Below are 22,149 nucleotides of genomic sequence, written 5' to 3'. Positions count from 1 at the left end.
AAAGACATGCAAAATAAACAGTAAAACCATTGCTACTCTGATGTTGACTTTGTATTGTCTGTGCATACTCAGTAATTTTAATCTGAAGTATCTGCTAATTGCTTGAGGGACAACAGGGATAGGAGACTTAAATTCATGTTATACTTACCTCAATATTAAATAGGTATGCAGGCAAGAGAACGGTTACCTTATGACTGTGCTTTCTGCCTCCCATACTTGCTTGAATTCCTTTATGTTGTAGAATGTAGTAGTTATGGCCTTTTGTTTCGTTTTACTACATATACGTGGGTTTTAACAAACCCAAAACTTGTTAACTTATTTCTTAAGAGGTTCTCAATTTTCTCCAATACTCGTAAAGAAAAGACTTATGAGAATACAAAAACTAAAATGCAAGTTCAGGTAAGTTTGAGCCTTCAACTGTTTAACAGACAGGAAAAATATTTACAAATGAAACAAGTTTACTCAACATTCTGATTTTTCAACATCATGAGGTATGAAACAGTGATGCAGTGAAACAGCATCCGTTTTGTTAAAAATATGAACTTACATTTTGCAGGGGAAATGGTTTTACTGAAAACAAGTCATTTTGGTGCCACGTACTACTCTTAACCCCAAGATCTGGGGAAAAAAAAAAAAAAACGGCCAAAAGGCCCTGACCCATGAAGCTGGCAAAAGTGTCATACAATGTTCTTTAAACTGCAACATCCTTTAAACACATACAGTACAATTCGAAATGATGACGCCATTAACCAGCAAATATATCTGAAAACACTAAAGGACTGAGAAAGTTACACTTTGTTTAAAGTCTCTTCTACTTACATTGTTTTCCACATTGTTTTAATTCTCGAGCAGAAGAGCTGTTCCAGATGTCTTTGTAGCCAATTTTCCATAAGCAGTTCCTGCAGAGTCAAAGAAGTCTCATTCTTTGATGGGATTACAAGTTTGGCTGATAAAGGCAAGAACAGAAATGTAATATTCTCAGAATTCTCTAAGTTTTTTAAAGCCCTAAAGTATATAGTTAATGGATTAAAAACTGACTAAATTACATTAAGTGCTGAAAATAAGAAGAAAGGGAAAAGTTTTTTGTTTGTTTGTTTTAGGGTAATCATGACTTAATAGGAACCAGTCCCACTCTATTTACAGTCTGAACATAAATATTACATCCCTGCAAATAAAACTACCATCAAACACAATCAGAATGATAAACAGTGAAGAGAGGACATTCGTTCAGAATGGACCCAGATGCTTAATAAGCTGCTAATGTAAAAAAAAAAAAAAAAAAAGAAATTTGTAGTACATCCCAACATAAAGTTATAAACCCATGAAAAGGTTGCCACCCACACTTATAGAGGGGGGGCATTGTCTCACACAGCTGTGACTCTACCTAAGTTTCAGTGTGATCCTTGGTTGCATGAAGAGAAATAACCAGAGACCAGCAAGTGCTTCGGCTCATCTCTGAGGCAGTGTTCTGACCTGTAACAAGATACTGCACATGGACTTCTTGTCACATTTTAAGGACACTGGAAAAATTGGACAGGATACCCAAAAGAGGCTTTAGGAAACAAACCAAGGGGCAAAGAATAAAAAATAGAACTGCTTTCATTACATTTTTTTCTTTTAGGAAAATATACTGGTATCATGGCTCTTAAATCCTGCAGAATAACATTAACAAGATTACCTAAAAAAAGTGATGAAAAACAAAACTCAGGTAAGAAGGAAGAATAAACCACTGAAATAACAGAAGAAACAGCAGGTTCCCTCTCCCTAGTGTCTTCAGATGATGGGATGCCTTTCTGTTAACAATGCTTTTCTCAAAGATGATAAAGGAACACCAGGTGAAGCAGTGACCTGTATTTGCAGGAAGCTGGAAAACTGATCTAACTATAGACACAAGCAGAGATTTCAGCAGCATGCAGACAGCAATGCAAGCTTCCTTGATTATGTCATCTCTACTATTGATCCTGTGGGCAATAAAGCAAATTGCTACCTGAAGTTGGGGCATGAGCTAACTAAAAACCTTTTCTGCTCCGTTGTGCTTAACGCTTACAACCACATACAGTTTCTCAGCGTACTCTCCAAATTACCAGCCGTCCACAACTGTATCCACTCCCCATAGCTATGCCCAGAAAATTCCTCTGCTATTCTGAGAGTTCACATTATGGTGCTTCAGAATGTGCATCAAGGGTGAAATCTACGAGCTCTAAAAAAAAAAAAAAAAAAAAAAAATTATATCACTATTATAATATGCTCTGGCTTATATTGCATCTCCCTACCTCCTGTTTTCTTTAAGAATAAAGAAATGTCAAATTTCACATATTCCTACTCTGGTTATTCCCTTTTATGATCACCAAGACCAACGCTGTCTCAGACCAGTCAATTATCACAGAATTCTTATTGTTCTGCCTTATTTTTTTTCCCCATGATCGCACATTAAAAAAAAAAAATGAACTAATACTGTTATCAACATGGATAACAGAAGTAGACTTTAGAGTTTATTGTAGTGAAGGAAATGCCTCTATTCAACCCAGCAACTACTACCGTATAAAAGAGAGCTCAACTGTATGATTGCTGCTACCATAATTTAAAAGGATTTATTTTCCCTCCCGGAGGCATCCATGAAGTTTGGCCAATTCACAGAGACTACCTAGATGCACAGAAACAGTAGCTTATGAGATTTTTTTAAAATCTCACACAAGTTCAGATGAAGCTACCCAGTTATTAGACTAGACCAGGTGTATGAAAGACTAAAATGAGTTTATTTCCTGCCTGATGAGTTTAATTCCTGCCTGTTTTTTCATCTAGCCGTACTTACTGAGATTCTGCATGCAGCAACTGCATTTCTGATGTCTCCCCAGGAGCTGGCGGAGGCAGGTCCCTCTCACAGCTAGAAAAAGCACGTTGCCAGCTGAGAGCATTAAAGTATTCCCAGCAGAGCAGAAGGGCGCCATCTTCCCCTGTCCCAGTGGGAGTGTTGCTATCTCTCTTTCTTGGAAAATGATAGTGAGGCAGCCTTTGCACTATGAAGAGCTTTCAGATTTTTCCGATAAGAATTTTACGTTGTCCAAACAGATCAGTTACCCTTTTATGTTGCTCACAGTAGTAAGAATAGCTAAAGCACACAGGCTGGAAAGCTCCTACATCGTTCTCTCAATACCAATGATGCAGAATAACCAAGCAGCCAACCATCACATTTTGCAGAAGTCTTCAAAAGTAGTCCCACATACAAGCAAATTCAGACTTGATGAGTCACATGAGGAAAACAAGCTTGGATAACAGAGACAAGCCTGGCTTACAAGCCTGCAACAAACTGATTATAAATATTGTGCTAATCAAAGAAGTGAAGACATCACGGCTGACGTTATAGTTAGAATTTTTGGGAATATTGAGGGAATAATAAGCATGGCACACCCACATTCAACTCTCTCACCCAGTACAAAAGAGATTCAGTCACCTGTGACTCTGTTATGCTCGGCACCATTCCTCGCCTGACCTTTCCTTCAGTGATTTCCTGTCTGGTCATTGCCTCTTACACTGTTATCCATTCCCAGCTTCTTCTCCATCACCATTTTCCCAACTTGCAAGGGCCTTCTGGACACACGCCTTTACTCCTCCTCTCTCCACTGTCATATTCACTGAAGCCTCATGCTTTATTCTCTCTTCAGTGATTTCTTCCCTTCTTGAGCATTAAAAGAGCTTTAACACTGCCTAGTCTTAGGTCTAAAAAAGATCAAAAAATAAGCTTGCACTGTTATTTATTTACAACTTTTTTCTGCCTGTGATTGAAATTTAAAATAACCCACTAGCAAATGACAACTAACACCGTCTCCATTCAACAAAATGCCTGTTTATCTTCAGATACCAAGAAACACAAGGGTTATTTGTAAAAAGCAGTGCTTCCAAAGCATATTTCAATATTTTTTCTTAAGTTGTGTTAATTTGATGTCCTTTATGTTAAATTGCTTTATTTTAATTTTCTTCTGAAGGTTGTAATTGTTGTACTGTTATGAGGTAGTCCTCACTCCTTTCTCACCCTAGAAATTACCTTGATTCAAGTCTAACTTGTCAAATTTAGTACAAGCCTGTTAGAAACACATATTATTTTTTTTCAGAGCAGTTCATTTCTTTCCATGACATAAAACTATAACAAAACAAAAAAACACCAGATTCTCATTTTTTCTATTTTTGGGTGCTTAGCTAAATCATGCCCTGAAATAAAAGGTATATTTTAGAGGGATTTTTTTTCTTCTCTAACTTCTGCCATGCATTATTTCCCTCCGTCAGGCTGTGCCAGCTGTTGCAGCTGCCTCCCCAGCCTTCCTCTTCTTCACACTGCATTTCTGTTCACTAGTTCAACAAAAGCATGAGTCTTTTTATGCCAAGGAGTCTGTTAGTGCAAAGAAAGCCTGGCCAGGCAGTACCCGGGGAGAAACACTCCTTCCTAATATCATCACTAACTGTGTTACTTAGCAGATAGTATTGCTTCTCTGTGCAGCCTTCAGTACATCTGACGACTCCCATCTGCAGTAGAACTTGTGGAAAAACCTAATATTGAGCTTTTCACAGAGACGGACCTTGAGGTCTGGGAAGGAAAGCTGCCAAGTCAGTCCTCCTCCGTGAAGCTTCACGCTCTCCCCAGGAGGGCAAAAGATCAGTCACCCCAGCCTGGGGCCACTTCCCGCCTTCTGTTCTCGAGGGCCACATCACACCTACGCATACAACAGGCAGCAGAGGGCACAGAGCTGCCCCTTGCTGGCCTGCTCACCTCAGCTGGCACTGTAATTCCTGCTCTCTGATGTCAGCAGCACTGTTTTCCTCTCACCGCCCCCCAGGTCAGCAGTGTCCTCTCAGGGATTACAACCAGCACACCAGCTGCCTCAGGGAAGTGGCTTCCTCATGTGCGGGGCGCTTCAGGCGATCAGCCACCTCAGGCAACCGGCTGCCACATGCTGGGGAGCCTCAGGGAAACAGCCACCACGTGTGGGGCACCTCAGGCAAATGACAACCGCAGAGCCTCAGGCAAGCATCTGCCTCAGGCAAGCGGCCACCAAGTGTGGGACACCACTGGCAAACAGCCACCTCAGGCAAACGGCAGCTGCATGCATTCCCACCTTCACCCATGTGCCCCACAGCGCTGCAGGAAATCAGTGAAATCAGCAGCATCAGCCAGTCCCAAAGAGGGTTTTTTTTCCTTTCACACGTGCAAAGCAGGACTTGGTGTGTACTGTGCCGGAGTGGCCAAACCCAGGGGGTGCCTGCCTCTCCCCGGCTGCAGGGCCACCACCAGGCCAGCTACAGGCTCGCCCCACAAGTGACCTCCCTGCAGCTTTTTTAAGGACTGAGGGTTAGCTGGGGCAAAAGGGAGCCAGGGCTCTGCTGCTCACAGGCTGCCACCTTCTTGGCTGTAAGAGCAACAGCACATCTCCCCTTCCTTCCCCGACCACCCTGAGGCCTCCATTATCAGCAAGCCCACAGCAAGCCACCCCCATCCAGGCAACCGTGCTCAGGAAATTCACAGTGTGAAATTGGAAACAGAGAAATAAATTTCGGAGGTAAAGTCCGCTCCCAGAGGCTAAGCCCATCGCTGCAATGATTACAGAGAAACACAACCCGCACCTAGGAGGAGGAAGAGCAGGAGGAGCAAGCTGTACTGCATATTTCCACAGCCACTCAATATAACTTAAAACAAGAAGCAAAATCAGCTGGCTCCAAGGAAGGGGGGGGGGGGGGGGGGGAGGGCACTCGTACACCTTTCTCAGGCCATTTTAGTTAATACCCCCTGTGACTGTAGGTTTGCTCATAAAAACAATCTCAGCATCAAATATTAAAACTTTTCCAGGGAAATCTTTAACTTCTGCACTTACTGCACTCAATCTTTTTTGTTCCCTCATCAGCACTTTTTAAATAATTAATAGCAGGTAAAAATTATCGTTTACATTAATACATTTTACATTCCTAGTACTCTTCAAAGAGCAGCTCCATCAGATGTCCACCACATAGGACCGACCAAGTGACACACTGTGCTGCTTTACCTTTTACATTTCAAGTCTGAACTGAAGGCAATTTCTTTCCCAGGTAAAACTGAAGCTTTCTACCCAAGTGCCTGCAAGACACTCACCGCCCATGGGCCCAGCTCCCAAGGAGACACGGGCATCGCAGCTGCCTTCAGTCCTCCAGCACGGGGCACAGCTGGCTCCTACAGCCTCAGCCCCTTGCATTTTCACACCTTTTGCAGCACCGCACGTCCACTCGGGCCTCCAGACATCTTCCTTGCCTCTGCACCACCAGCAAGCCCTTCTGCCAGCCTTCCGTGTGCCCCCAGCAGGGTGTCATGGTACAAAGCCATGGGCTTCTTCAAGACCTCGTACAAGCGCTTAGGACAGCTTTCATCAGTGCCTCCTCCCGCCACCTCTCCCAGGCGTTTCCTGTCCTTCACCTTGCGTTTGCCTTCCCTTTTTGCCTTGGCAGCTCCCACGAGCCTGTTGCCATGGAAATCCCCAATTACAAGCCTCTCCTTGGCCTCTCAAGCCCCAGGAACCAGCCCCTGAAAGCTTCTTTCCTCTGGTATGCACAACCTCTCCTGGTTGTGTCCCCAGCCAGCCCTGGTTCCATGACAGGGACCTCACTGGCTGCCCTGTAGAGCAGCCCCCTCGGGTTGAGCTGCATCTGAATTGGTCCCAGTGCCGCTGCAAGGCGAACCCCACAGCATGAGCACATTACAGATCATCACACCATACACCACAGCAAATTGCTTGTAATTTATGCCTATAGAATGGCAGCAACATAGTTAAAAATGTCAAATACATCAGCGAAAAATCCGAACTGCTCTGGTTTTCCAGTTTGCCAATGCTCTGTTAATAATGTTCAGAGCGCTCTACTTAATACAATAACTACAAATTAAGTTGAAACAGGTCATTCTACCACAATAAATTACAGAAGATTTCCAAACAGAGAAGAAAATTGCCATTGACAACCTTCCCTATAAATTTGTATTTCATCTTTGTGTATATTTGATATTGCTATTGCTGTTAGCGAATTTTGTAAAAAGTATTCCTCCTTAAATTTGGTTAAAAAACTTAATAGGAAGGAATAAACCTATATTATTTCAGCCTAAGTACAGATAATATTTTTTCGTTTCTTGACTAAAATGTCAGAGAATCGAAGAAAATGTTATTTTCAAGTCAAATAATGCTAATGCTATGCTACTAGAATAATACATAATGCAGTAGAATAGATAAGTGACTCATATGTATCCACCACAATTCACTGGTAGGCTTTTTTATTTTTAACCAATATAACGTCTAATGGGCACAATAACTGGAATATGAACCCAAAGCTATTTTCACTTCCAATCCACTTTGCAGTGATGCTTTTGCAATTTAAGTACCATTCTTAATCCATTTTCATAGGCCTCCTATTTAATGCAACAGGATGAAAGTGACCTTAGGGACATTTTCTCCTCTCCATCGCAGATAATACAGGCTTAACTGAACTCCAAAATAGGAAGATGGTTGCTTTCAGATAGGACTGTCTCAGTCATAGCACAGAAACATTTTACAGCCACTGAGGCATAACTATGTATTTACTTTCCCAGCAATAAAATTTCCTGCATTGTGGTTGGTGCTGTAACTACGGTTTACAAACTCGTACTACAATTATTTAATGTAGTTCAATTTGCAAAACCCTCTCTTGCAATTGACTAATAATAATTGAATCATAATCTGAGCAAAACTTTCTCAATAATTGCTGTGCTATCATACTTCTCAATTATTTTGCAGTTAAATGCATATTTATTTTTACCTCTGTGAGAACTTAAAAAACGTACTTAAAAATGATCACCTTATTCGCCAGTTACAAAAACAGCTTACTAACTTTTCTCCTACAATGAAATATTGAAATTTCCAAAGTGAGATAATAATAATCTAATAGCCATCCAAATGTGAGACACTATCAAGAGGAAATAGGTTTTGTTTGCTTTGTTTTTTTCTTTAAGTTTTAACTGCCATTGAAAAGCAACGTTACATTTAATCATGCAATGAGCAACATGCAGAAAAAAAACATACACTTTCATTTAAAATCATGCATTTCAGTCATACAAAAGAACACCAGTTTGTCAAGCTGTTTCATTCACACACACACAAAAACTATCAGAAAAAAAGGAATCTTGAACAAAAAAAAAGCTATTAATAATGATTTCAGAAACTAATTTCTGAAACATATTTCTATTTTTTTAATATAAATTTTTCATGTGGTTATGTTTTCGTAACTGTTACACAACTGAAGTTAATATGTATTATCTAAAAATTGTATGTTTTCTCCACTTTTATTTTGGTGTAAAATCAAAAGAATCTGCTTCAGATTGAATTCAGATTGAATTTTCAGGGGTTTTGTTATCCATCATAGAAAAAATAGTCCTATTCACAAGCTATGTTTTAAAGATGCACATTTTTCATTTTTAAAGAAAACCAAAATACAACATCTTTGTTTTTCATGTGACAGCCCTGTGAGAGGACTGAGACAGAGCTCAGGAGTTTCACACTCCTATCTACTATCCAGAAATAATTAAGCAATTATTGTGACCCACTAGTTTCCTGGGAAACAGGAATTGGTTTGCGCGCTTTGACTAAGAAAGCTTGGAAGACAGCGCCGCTGTTTACATCCGTATCTCTTCCAGGACTGGTATACAAGTTAAGTAAAACAAACAACACTTGCCCACCGAGCTTACATCACTCATTTCCCTTTCTCTGAAAAACTGAATTTCAAAGCTCTGCATAAGTGCTGTGGTATGGCAGAGAGTAAACATGGTTTCCAAAATCACAACAGGTGTGTCTCGAGAATGGTTTGAAGTATGTGATCTCACCTCGTTTCTGCTTTGGGGAGAAGACCAGCCCCCAGGTAGTCAATAAAACATTTCCCCTCTGACCTCGGAGGAAGTAGAATCATGTCCTGCTTTTCATAATCAGTTTCTGGTGATTAAAAATAGATTTCTTTATCTCTGTTGGCAATCATAGCATAGGTGTTAATCAGTGAGTTAACAGACACAAATACAAAGCTTCCCCATTTAGCTCTTAAAAATCTATGTGCTACCAGTGAGCAAAACCATCTTTATCTTGACACAGTTGTCTGCCATTTGATACCCTGAAGTTTTTAGCAAATTGAGATGAAGGATGGCAGAAGACTGGGCTCTAAAATACCCCTTAATTTGGTGTTTGGTCAATGTCCCGCAAAAGGTTATCAAACAGGTCAGACAATTTTCATGGACAAAGTATCTGCATAGTGATAAGCAGTGTGATGGAAATAGTGACAGAAAAAATTCATTCTCTTGTCACCCTGGATAAAGCTAGAGACATCCTTGTGTGGTTTTACTGTCATGGGATGAGATAAATTATGTATATGGCACAACACCATGCTGATTTTGGGGAGGGCATGGTGAAGGTGAAATGCATACCTTCTGCTCATGAATGTCAATCTAACTGAAGCCTTGGAAATATATTGCTGACAGACGGCTAAGAAGCAAAAAGGACAGAAGACAGGTTGTCTGGGTGCTTGCCATGAGAACTGAACTGAAACTTCACTGTTCAAAAAACAATCAGAGCTCCCAAAAACATTTTTTGGGTAAGAGAGGTGATTTTAAAAGCGTTCTTTCAAGGTTGAGACACGTCAAATTCTCTATGCATCAGAAAAAATGAAGAAACCATCACTACTCAGACACTGATGCCAAATCATCAAGCTAAAAATCAGTAATAAAAAATAAACTGTTTGGTGTGTTATTTCAGATTCAGTACTGAGCTATTCCTTCTTTTTCTAGATTTTTCCAGTTCAAGGACTTGATAGTTCCCCAAAGCAGTCCAACGGTCTACTTCCTTTTTGCTTGATGGAGACTGATTGTATTTCACAGCATACTGGAAAATGACAAATACTTATGCAGTTGTTTAAAATGTAAATAGCAAATGATGATGACAGAAGACAAAGCAAACATCAGCAACTCTGCGAAGGATTGCTTCAGATTTATCTTCTGATATACAAATCCATATATGCACGCTTACATCTTTCCCTCAAAAATTAAGAGGTATGTTCTTCGATTTTATTTTAGTTACGACATTTTTTCACACACTAATAATTGTCATTTTATGGCATAGTGGTAAATCAGTCTGGCCTTTAAGGTTTCTTTGCTGAACAGAAAAACATTTAATCACAGAGATGCGAAAAGGTCACGTGAATTCTGGTGCTGATACCTGTTTCTGGCACACTCATGAACATGAGAGCAAACTGTATTACATTAGCTGGTAGGACAGGAAGATACTGCTGCTGGTTGCCTGTGATCAGCAGCTGGTACAGAAATGCACAAGTCAGTTCTAAATGCCTGTAGGTCAAATATGGTAGCCTGAGATTTTACTGGCCATATGGGAACCATATACAGAGCTTTATGATTTAATATTACATTCACTATACAACTTGAAAACAGACATCCAAGGAGTGAAGCTAAAAGGACCATTTATGATAGTCAGAAAGGGAACCGAAGACAAAAGACTTAGGACACCACAGGATGACAGCTCTAGAAAATCTGTAAAACTTTCAACACTAATAGATGCCACTGTCATCATTTCATACTATATTCTGCACAATCAAACATGTAATTGTGGTATATATGATGCCAAATATCCCTTAAGAGCTTCATCTGACATGTGTCACTCATATGAAAGGATTTCATAAAGTCACTGCATTTTAAGCTGTACAAACAGAACCATGAATGCATTATCATTGGCAAAAGGTCAGGTTTTTCTTTTTCTTTTTTCCTTATTCTCTATGCTGTTTCTCAAAGAGCAGAACCACCACTTTACTCACATCAGGACATGTTCTGCATTAGGCGTTACTAGTATAGAAAACATAATTGATGTCTTTTACCCTTTACTACAAATGAAAATATTTTATCCCTCACTTCGGAAACGCTCAGATGATCACATGGTGCAGCAAAGGTCTTCAGATGGCTGTAGTGGATTTACATGGCAAGGTTTTGGTAGCAGGGGGCCATAGGGGTGGCTTCTGTGAGAGGAATCTAGAAGCTGCCCCATGTTTGGTAAGGGCCCCACTGCTGACCAGAGCTGAGCCAATAAGTGATGTTGTTTGCGCCTCTATGAGAGCATATTTAAGTCAGGGGAAAAAAAAACACTGCACCATACAGCAGCTGGGAGAGAGAGAGGAGTGAGGAACAGCCTTGCAACAGCCTTGCAGGTGCCAAGGTCAGTGAAGAAGGAGGGGGAGAGGTGCTCCAGGCGCCAGAGCAGAAGTCCCCTGCGACCTGTTCTGAGGACCATGGTGAAGCAGGCTGTCCCCCTGCAGCCCATGGAGTACCACGGTGGAGCAGGGTTCCACACTGCAGCCCGCGGAGGAGACCACGGTGGAGCAGGTGGACCTGCACTGACGGAGGCTGCGGCCTGTGGAAGACCCCTGCCGGAGCAGATTCTGGGCCAGACCTGTAGCCCGTGGAGAGGAGACCACGCAGGAGCAGGTGACCTGGCAGGAGCTGCTGCCCGTGGGGGATCCAGGAGCAGTTTGCTCCTGAGGGATGGACCCCGTGGTATGGACCCAGATCTGGAGCAGTTCTTGAAGGGCTGCTGCCTGTGGGCAGCCCATGCCGGATCAGTTCGGCAAGGACTGCATCCCGTGGGAGGGACCCCACAGCACAGGGGACGAGAGTGACCGAGAAGGAGCGGCGGAGAAGAAGCGCTATAGACTGACCATAACCCCCATTCCCCCGTTCCCCTGCGCTGCTCAGGGCGGGGGAGGAGGTGGAAGAGGGTGGATGGGGGCGGGGGGGGGGAAGGTGCTTTTGGTTTCTTTCCTTTCTCACTTCTCTAGCTTGTTAGTAATAGGTAATAAATCTTACTATCTCCCTACGCTGAGTCTGTTTTGCCCATCATGATAATTACTGTGCGATCTCCCTGTCCTTATCTCAACCCTTGAGCCCTTTCCATCGTATTTTCTCCCTGTTTCTCTTTGAGGAGGGGGAGTGAGAGAGTGTTTGTGGTGGAGCTCGGCCGCCCACCTGAGTAAAACCACCACAATGGCTCTGTGGTCCTTCAAACACAACAGCTGTTCTAAATCACTTTCTCAAAACACCACATCAGTGTTCAATTCTGTAATACAATGCACAAAACAAGACCTATCTAGAGTTTAAAAAAAAAAAATCCAACATTCACTGAACAACAAAATTATTGTAGCTCATGGTAGAAGGTGTTGGTTCATGTTACAGAGTGATCTGTCCACAAGACAGCACTCAGAAAAAAAATCAAGCAGGAAAACTAAAACTCTAAAGATAACAACATTCTTTTAATTGTGTTACTGAAGACAGCGAATTTTCCAGTGTAGAAAAAAAATGAATTCTGATCAATGGGAGAAATCTGTTTCTTCCATTACAAGAACATTATGTTCCTTTCCATTATAGAGGGGAAAAAAAGAAAAAAGAGAGAAAAGAAAAAAGCAGCTTGGAAGCCAAAGCCTTCCAAGTGGACCTCCAAGATTTAAATCATTTTACACTGCCTTAACTCTGTGCTCTTCCATGACAATGCTTTACAAGAATGAACGATTTTCAGGTTTTTTGTTCTCCATTGGTTGGAAATAAATGACATATGAGAAACATTCAGATCCTCAAGCAAAAGTTTGCATCTTTACTCATGTAAGATCATGGAAATTAAAGCAAGAAAAGGGTAGTGGGTTGCTTATTTGTTTGGAGCATGCTTTTTAAGGAGGCAGTATCTGTCATCAGCCTGAGGAAGGAATAAGGGAACATGCTGTTTAAGAAAAAGGCAGTACCTGTCATCAGCATGAGGAAGGAATAATGATACCAGCTAACTTTTTATTCATGTGAGCTGTATTTCTTTTGAACTAAGGTTTTGTAACACTTCTTCATTTTTGACTCAAGCAATTTATCAAAACTCAGGATCCTGACAGTTATTTTGATTAGGAAGAGGATATCACCACGTTGCCAGGTAGTTTTCTGATGAAATCATGTTTACTTATATAGGATGTATGAAGTTCTATTACCATGAACACAGGATCAAACAGTAAAACCTGTCATTACTCTCAGCGTGAAGCCTTGTCCAGCCCCAAATCAGACAAAGCAGACTTTCTTCAGTGGCACAAACCCAAAATCCCTCTAGTTTTTGCTCCTCGGTATGCTCCATTTCTGTGCTGTACCTTGCTACTTCTCCCACATGTTATTTTGGTATAACCCCTTCATCTTAACCTTGCTGACATTAAAACAAAAGCCCCGTTTGATTGCATGACTAAAGACTTGAACATCCCTCCCTTTTGGATGAAGTCCACTTGGAGATTTCTGCCATTCCCTCTACAAAGCGGCTCGCATGCTAGAGTTGCTCACTCTGGTTTTAACAACGTTTGTCCCAGCTCACAAGTTAAAAACTGTGGTGGGTATTATATGGAATCAAACAGTTCAAATCCTCACCCTGAGCATGTTTCAGTGTTCTAGCTGGAACAGCCATCCCCCAGATAAGAGACCGCAAGTGAACAAGGTTTCAGACAGAATACGGGAAAAGCTAACAGAGCACCACAGAAGTAACAGTTCTGGAAAGGAAGACACAAACATAGACTTAACAAAACCATATAGGAAGTTCAGTCTGTCTTAACAGATTTTGATTGTATTCAAAAGGTTAAAAAGAAGACTGACTTTTACTGATGGGGTAGAGGGACAGAATAGTCATGGAGAGAAAGAATAGTCATAGAAAAGTCATGTCACATCGGCGGTACTCAAGGCACCCTGCTTTCTGGTCTGGTGTACTAACAGAGGTGTTGGGTATCTCTCAACTCCCATCTCTACAGAACTTCTGGCCAGCCTTCTCCTGAACACCTCCAGAGAAGAGAAAAATCAGGACTCCTTCCGAAAGATGCTCCCTTTTTACATTACCAGTTAGAAAGCTTTTCCTAACCTTCAACCTGATTTTTTCTTCAACATTAAACGTTGCTTTGCTGTTCTGTCCCAAGTATAAAGGAAGAACAATGAGTTGCAATCCTCTGCACTAAAGATGTTGCAAATTGGGCTACCATTATCCAGTCCATTTTCTTTCCTTTATATTAAGCATAACCACTTCTTCCAAACGTACTTATATTCTATGTTTTGTAAACGCTTGTCACTTTTCCCAAGTTCCCTCCAATTTGCACACCACCTTATTACACAATGTAATATGTGGTTTTGCAAGAACACTACATTGCTGACCTATATTCATCTGCTATCCACACCAAGATCTTTTCCTGATGTTCACACTGCCTGGGCAGTTATTATTCTCCCTTTTTCACTCGAGCTTGTCCCTCATCCCTCCTAGGTACAGGGCGCTTTGAAAATCTGATCTTGTTAATTTAGGACTCTCTTTCAAATTACGAAGGCCCTTTTAAATTCCAATTTTGTCTTCTATTGTCCTTACAGTATAACAGCTTGATGTCCTCTGTGCATTTGACCAATTTAACCTCTATTTCATTACCCAAGTCCTCAATGAAAATGCAGAATAGAAATGGGGTGGTTTGGCCCCACTTTAAACACCCTCTCAGTCTGGCACTAAACTACAACTACTTTTGAGTGGCTTTTAATCCTTTGTGTGCAGTGTTTTCATGCTGGATATATTTCCTTGTGTTGTATATATAGATAGGAGAAAAATGTCAAAAGCTTAACAGAAGTCAAATTATATATTCCCCTGTGTACTATTACCCCTTCCGAGAAAGAAATCAAGTTAGTTTGACATAATTTGTTCTTCACAAATCCATAGGGTGGTGGTTTTATATTTTTAATCACTTCATCATCTTCAGCAGCTGATAAATTGACTGCTTAATGATTTGTCCCAGAACCTTTCCTAGGGCTGAAAAGCAGGCTGACTGCTCCACAGTTTCTCCAGATCAGTCCATTTTTTCCCTTTATTTTTTCTCCACTTTAAAATTTTAAGTGATAACTTTGTGAAACTTGACCTCTTAATAAAATCTATTTTACAAAAAGATAAACAAGACTAACATCCCAGAAAGTGATCTGCATATAAAGAAAAGTACTATTTATCTGAACTATCCCTGGAGTTTCACAAAGGACCGTGGCTCATCCAGTGAATTTGCCAAAAAAAAAAAAAAAGGAACAACTGGGACTGCTTATTTTAGTAATATGAATCAGAAGGGACATGCTGGAAGGATACAAATGAGTGCACAGCATAAAGAAGTTAAACCAACTGCTCCAGTTAATTCTCCTGTGATGCAGAACAAGCAAGTAAGCAATAAAACCAAAAAGCACACTTTTTAAGGATAAAAAACAAGCCACACACATTCTCCTCAACTTAAAAGAGCAGCATGTGGACTCTTGTAAAGCCTTGCCAACTGTCAATAGTGATGGGAAACACCTAGCAGAAAAGATTAGACATTGCTGTAGGTAAGAGCCAGAAGCAAACACTAGCCCCTCTGCAGCAGATCAGCACAACACCAGTTTGTCTTCTTGAAACCAAACCAAGAGCATGGCCACAAGAAACTGCAAATAACTCCAGGGTCTCAGCACTGCTCCTGCTGCCCCAAAGTGCTTGCTGTGACCATCACTGGCTCACTCTCCCAGAACATTCCTATACTCAGGCTTGCCAGCTACCTGTGATTCCTGGCTACACGCATCTCTCCCTCTTCCACTGCTTCACAACAGTTTTGTTTTATGGTGTTTTATTTTTAACCATTTTGCAGCTGTATAACACCTGACCAGCCTTGACCACACTGGAGTAAATATTTCCTCCAGGACCAGTAAGTCAGTTACATGACCAGCAGACCGCTCTGTTTAAAAGCTGCCAGATCTTACCTTTTCCTTTCCTTCCTCACGGCTTCCCTGTCTGGGCTGTTATTCACATTTTCATGCGTTCACTTCCACAACCTACTTGGCCTTTTTTGCTCCTACAAAATTAATCTCTTAACTGACAAACTGTGGTGAAGGACCTATTTAGCCTGGGACTGCACATCCATCAACATTACTGCTCACTCCTTTTTCTCCATAGCAGCCCACTTTTTTTTTTAGTTTGATTAAACCTGAAAAAAACTTTTCGTTTGTTTTTTTTTTTCAAAATATAGTTGCAAAGTCGGCCCAACTTTTATTTATATTCTCATTGTACCCCTATTCTCCGAGAAGACAGAGCACAAGCTGTTAGAGAGCAGCACAGTCCCTGCAGCTGGGACCAAAATTCAGACACTTTTCCACACACAGTCTCTACACTCCTTTTTCCATGCTCAGCAGTTGGATTTCTTTCCTTCTCCTTCAGGAGACAAAAACACGGTTATGTACATGACAAACAGGCGCCCAAGCTAGTGTGTGCTGTTTACACACTGCTTTCTGCCCTGGTTCCAATGCTCAGCCCAGTCAAGCTCTGCCAGTCAAGCAGTCGCAGTCCTGGGACCGCAATTCACTGCTACAGCTCAATGCGTGGGGATGGCCATGTTCTGAGGTGTCCCAGCTTCTGCCTGCTGATGGTCACACCATCCCTGTGTGCCCCACTGCAGCTGGGCAAGGAATTCTGTCTCACCAGGACAAAGCAAACTACATCATTTAACCATTAATTTGCATTAAGCATTTAAGCATTAATTTAAATATTAAAAATAGTAAAGGAGAATTTTTAAAAAGGCCTGGAAAACTAAGAGAAAAAAAAGGGGAGAAAAAATGAGCAGAAGTTAAATTTGCATAGCTAGCACTTTATAATGAGCCTTTTAGCAGAAAAAAATGCATCAAAGGCAAAGACTCATTGCTAAGGCTCTATATTGCTGGGACCTTCGTGGGGTGAATGTGAGAGGCAATTTGGGCTCTGGCTGGAGCTAAACGTGCCCATCAGCAGTCAGTGATTCAGATCACTTTGTCTGATCATCAGCCGTGGGCATCTGTTGAATAGGAACACTGCAGTTTGTTTGTTGTGTTGTTTTCTGTACACTGACCTAACGTCTATGTATTGTAACCAGTTAATATATTTAGAGATTTGCAGAATAATGAGACTTAATCTTTTTTGTGCCCCAGTTCTAGCTAGAAAGGCATGTGTGTAGGAGCAACTGGCTTTTTTCAAAAAATACCAAGGATTGTGTTTTCAAGGTTTAAGTGCAGATTTTTTTTATTCAAAATGGATTTATTTTGCTAGAGGAAAGGGGATTTCTCTGCCTGGCTTCCATAGAGTGCATACCCTTGAAAGATTAATGTTTGCCTGAGGAATTTTTACCTTCCTCAGCTGAAGGCTTTGCTGTCACACCGCTATTTCTGAATTTCACTCACCACAGTAACAGGAGGGCTCACACCAGCCCTCTTCTCCCTGTTCCCCAGCCCACCCAAACATAGGCTCTTCGAGTGGCCAAAGAGGTGGCTGGGGTGTTCCCCTCACTCCCAGGGACTCTAACAAGACCAATTCCTTCAATTTCCCAGCGCAAGAAAGAAGTTTTACAGGGACTGACACTGAAAAGCAGGGCCTTCTCTGACAGCCAAGGCGCATCAGGGATCAGGCCCCAGGGGAGAAGCTGTCCAAGTCCTGCAGCTGGGCAGGTGCGCAGCCTCAGGCAGCTCCCAAAGATGCTCAAGTCAAGGCTGCTTGTTTCCTTTACAACCCTAATTACTCAAACCTATTCAAACCAGACAAAATGAAGGGTTTCAGAATGGAAAGAAATCCCTCATGATGATCAATACCTGCTTAAAATGCTTAGTTATCTCGCAAACACCTTTAGTGCCACATCTGCTGTCAACTTCCTTCCATTTTAATCCTACCTTAGTCTGCAGATCCTAGTTTTAACACTGAAGTTTTCCAGTTAACAGCTGCAGGGCTGCCCCCGCTGTCAGCACACAAATGGCCCAAACCCAGAGGCATGGGGAGGGAATGGATGGCTCACACTACCAATGCATGGTGCAGCACATGCCGCCAAACTCCCAGCAGCTGCACAGGGACCTGATCTCCATCGAAACTGTGCTCAGCCAACGCTGAGCAACACAACCTGTCTGGGAGCAATAAGTGCACTACAGCCCTGCAATACTCCCTGGTATTATTATGGGTCCCCTATGAAACTCGCCTGGCGTCAGACTTCCTCTGTTTTCAACAGAGTATAGATTAAACAGTGAGGACTGCTTCTCCAAGAAGCTGACAAGCTAGTGACTACAATGGTAAGTTATACTACTCAGATAACGCTGTTCCTAAATTTATTAAATTTATTAAATTTATTTAAACCAATTAAGAGGGTCATTTACTTTGGGAAAGTAAAAATCAAAAACCAGAAACACTTACCACAGAAAAATTACTTATGCTGAGTGATAAACACCTGACTTCTATTTAGGGTTTGTGCAAAAGTAGAAAGGTTTTTTTTTTGGTGGGCAAGTGGAGAGATCATCCTACTGAGACAGCAGTAATTAGCAAGTTCCTAGAAATAATCCAACACAAGCATCATCTCTCACACAGTGATGTAAGGGATTTTATGAACCACCTCTTTTGGATGAAGAAACTGAGGTGCCTGAGCTAAGCAACCTGCCCAAAGTCACACAGAGATTGCATCCTGGTGCTGAATACCCCAGCAGCAGATTTACTCTAAAGTTTACTGCATCTTTTCCACATTTTGTTCTTCTTGAATGTAGTGGTTAGTTAGCAAAAAGATATTTACTGCTCATTGGAAGGATATGCGATCACTCAGCAACTTGCATCATGGCACGTTTTTACTGTTTATTTCAGCTGTGCAAGTTGCAAAAGCCATTGCTTTAGCAAGTCAATAAAAAAGCTCCCATCATTCACAGGTTCAGCCCCCATGTTTGTCAAATCTGCTAGAAGAAAGATTCTGTCATTTATAGCACTATAGCACTTTTCATTTTGTGTATCCCTAAACACCAGCAGCTGGATTGAGATTGCCTTTTCAGAGTTCACAAGGGACTTTTAGTGATGTCAGATCTAAGCAAGACTCAAAAACTATTTCTCAAAGCAAGATTTATTGGAGGGCTAGCATCTGGTGACAAATGTTGAAGGAATAACAAAATCCTTTGTGTTGTGGGGTTTCTTGACCTGTTTACTAATGTTCATCTTCCTTCACAACTCAAAAGCACAGCTTTGATGCATCATTTTGATGTGCATCATTGATGCACAGTTTTGATGCATCATTATGGAAACAAACAAAGCAGCGCTGTTGCTTTTGCTTGTCCACATGAGAAAAAATCAGCTCATGAAAAAATTAGCAAGGAAGTTGCCAGTAACTGCACTGAACTGCTTTCCCTATTCAATCTTAACAGAAAATCTCTACCAGCTTCACAGCACAAAAGGAAGTGACATGTCTTCTGGTAGCTGGCATACCTTGCATATACACCGTCTTGCAGTTAAACGCTCTGACTTATGTGATGACATGGACAGTGACTACACAGAGTTCATAACTACTGGGATTTCAGTGCAACTTTAAAAGCAGAGCGAGGGAACCTGCCCGGCCAAGTGTGCTCAAGTTTACTGTCGTTCGCAACAGCAGCTTTTACCTAACATGTTCCAGCTCCACTGTGCTGGGGAAAAACAAAAAAAAAGAAAAAAAACCGCAAGACTTTCTGGCTGTCTTTATTCAGGCAAAATTCCTAATGTGCTTTGTTGGGGACAACGTATTTGTAGCCCAAACGGTGGTTAAAATTTACTCCCTTGCTTCTACGCACTAGTCTCCCCTTATCCACAGATATTTGAACCTGGTTTTCAATGTGTGAGGACCTCAGTCTACTGTGACACCCGCACTGAGGTGGCAGAGAACTGCATGGGAGCAGTCTTCTGGTTAGCCTGCGCTCCTCCCAACAGGATTGCTTGCTACCTTGTCATCTGGGCCACGGCTGGAATGGTGATTTACACTCTCCTAGACTCCAACGGTTCAATTTCGAAGACAAAGCTAAATCACATCTTCTCAAATCAGCTAATAAAAACATTCCGTTGTACTTCACCACTCTTCAAGTTCCTCTTGTTCTGTGAATACCTTACTGGGAATAATTCATCAAAATAATACCCTAGATTCAATCACAACTAATCCCTTTGTATAACACAGGCACGCAGTGAAAGCTTCCATTATCTCTGTGTTCTTACATTGGTATCAGACAGAATTGTTTTGCCATAGCACTTCAGCTCTGACTAGCTCACTGCTAACTCTGAGTGTTAATTGGTTGCAATATTGCTGCTTTCTAGGTTTCCAATTTGTACTGGAAACAAACTTGTGTTTGTATTGGCACGTTAGGCATGCCATTTCTCTAACAATCACTTTCACAATACAGCCAAACTTCACACTGCTACAGAAGCAAGTATCACAATATTATAAAAAAAAAAAAAAAAAAAACCAGACGTGTTTAGAATCCCCATCCTTTGTTCACGGCTGTCAACCATACTCTTAAGTTTATATCAACATCTCCCACATGAATTTATTGCCTGGCACCTTCTTGGAAGGAGCTATTTTGAAGTAAAATACACGTAATACTTAGGGAAATAAAACCTATATTGCAAGCAGAACCTGAAGCAAGAGAATACTGTTCCCAATAAGGATCCAAAAAGAACAGGCACACATCAATAGAAACCTGCACAACCTGATTTTTAAAAGCTTGCTACAGGTGATTTTCAGACAATCTGTTCTTCAAAGACTTACAAATATACCTTATTTATACCCTGAAATTAATCCTCGTGTCTTCAAAGGATGATACTGTGGCACCAGACCCCATTCCTGGGCCAGTATTTCACATATGGTTTGCAGAGGGACTCACTGCAAAGCTAAGCACTAGTACAAGTTTTTGCAACACCAACTCCTCATACTGAAGAATCAAACATGCAGCTTGGGGCAGCAGCATTATACACTTGGGTCACTGAGCGTGCTTATTGAAAATCCAGTATATCAGGTCCCCAGTCATGATCTTTGTGAGAAATAGGCAGATCTGAAATCAGAAAGACGACTAAAATCTGGTTGCTTAATTATACAGTAGTATAAGCAAGTCTTCTTCAACACAATTAAAAAGCCCTAAAAATAAAGGGGTTTAATTAGCTGCAGTAATTATTGAGCAATTCATTTTGAGCTAGCAAATAAGTTTTAAAAATCCTCATTTGCTACTATCAGGAAATTTGTCAACACAAGGAAATAAATTCATCAAAAAAATTATTCCACATGAATCATCTGGGTAGCACTGGTAAACATATAACCTCTTCCCAATTTTATTAGCTGCTGCCCCGCTCTCACACACAAAATGCCAGTGATTGCATGTGCAATAAATATTAATGGTTCATAAATTAAATAGCATTATTCTTCCTGACATAACACTGTTTTGCAAGGCCCCATGGAAAAAGTACAGCCAGTTTGCTGAGCTCTCTCTAACAGAAGAAAAATACGCCTTTGTTTTTGCTTTTAAATGCATTTGTCAGGATTTATAGGGTAGATCCAGAAGGCAATTAAGGCGACATTTTACAGAATGCTACCATATGCCCTCAAATAACAATAGAAAGAAAGTGTGATCTGGGAAGACGATTTAATTTATAGAATTACATTTACAAAATGTAGATACTTTCAGTCTGAACAACTTGCATGGAAAGAGCTTGTGCACACAGCTAACCCAGAATCTTCACAGGAAGCAAGCTGCATTATTCACAGCATCACAAAATGGTTGGGGTCGGAAGGGACCTCTGGAGATCATCTGGTCCAACCCCCCGCCAAGCAGGGTCACCTAGTGCACATCGCACAGGATGGCATCCAGGCAGGTTTTGAATATCTGCAGAAAAGGAGACTCCACAGCCTCTGGATAACCTGTTCCAATGCTCCGTCACCCTCACAATAAAGAAAAGTTTGCTCATATTCAGCCAGAACCTCCTGTGCTTCAGTTTGTGCCCCTTGCCTCTCGTCCTGTTGCTGGGCACCACTGAAAAGAGACCGGCTCCATCCCCTCGACACCCTCCCTTCAGATATTTGTATACATTGGTAAGATTTCCTCTCAGCCTTCTCTTCTTCATGCTAACCAGGCCCAGCTCTCTCAGCCTCTCCTCGTATAAGAGAGGCTCCAGTCCTGTCATCAACTCTGTAGCCCTCTGCTGGACTCGCTCGAGGAGCTCCATGTCCCTCTTGCACTGTGGAGCCCAGAGCTGGACACAGCACTCTGGGTGAGGCCTCGCCAGAGCTGAGTTTCATATTACAGTATCC

The 22,149-nt window shown here is 41.5% G+C and overlaps 1 protein-coding gene across 5 annotated transcripts in view; it reads right to left on the bottom strand.

Annotated features, from left to right (window-relative positions):
• Nucleotides 1-22,149, bottom strand: part of LOC310902998 (uncharacterized protein) — a 409,793-nt gene that overhangs the window by 346,935 nt on the left and 40,709 nt on the right. For all 5 annotated transcript variants that reach the window (XR_014587193.1, XR_014587194.1, XR_014587195.1 and 2 more), the window contains exon 6: nt 820-946. The gene's annotated coding sequence lies outside the window, so the exon portion shown is untranslated. The remainder of the gene's footprint in view (nt 1-819; nt 947-22,149) is intronic.

Source organism: Anser anser (genome assembly GCF_964211835.1).
Source record: "Anser anser genome assembly, chromosome: 7".
NCBI lineage: Eukaryota > Metazoa > Chordata > Aves > Anseriformes > Anatidae > Anser > Anser anser.
The sequence above is the reverse complement of the archived record's forward strand: the minus strand, read 5'-3'. Positions and strand labels throughout refer to the sequence as shown.